Below are 389 nucleotides of genomic sequence, written 5' to 3'. Positions count from 1 at the left end.
TTGTGTCCATATGCGACAGGTCTTCAAAATGATACTGCTGGACTCAAACCAGTAGATGTCAGTGTGTCACCATCTTTTGCAAGAGAAACTGATGGAGTCTTTAGGACTGTATCTGAGGCAGGGGTCAACTGGCTTATTGGGGGTCCTGGCGTTCCCTTTGTGACGAATGTTTATTGGGTGTTCGGTCTTGCTGAGGAATGTGAATGGGCTTCCATGGAATATGGTTGACGAAGCTCGGAGCAGAATAATTCACATTGTTATAGTTGCCTGAAAGCGATAAAATGACGACTTCAAAATTGAACAATATTTAGTTCTAATCTGGGAATATTTATGTTAGATATGTATATAATATAACACAAATGGAAATATGAGAATAATGTAGTGGCCAA

Source organism: Xyrauchen texanus, chromosome 49 (genome assembly GCF_025860055.1).
Source record: "Xyrauchen texanus isolate HMW12.3.18 chromosome 49, RBS_HiC_50CHRs, whole genome shotgun sequence".
Classification (NCBI taxonomy): Eukaryota; Metazoa; Chordata; class Actinopteri; order Cypriniformes; family Catostomidae; genus Xyrauchen; species Xyrauchen texanus.
This window is presented reverse-complemented; position numbering follows the sequence as displayed.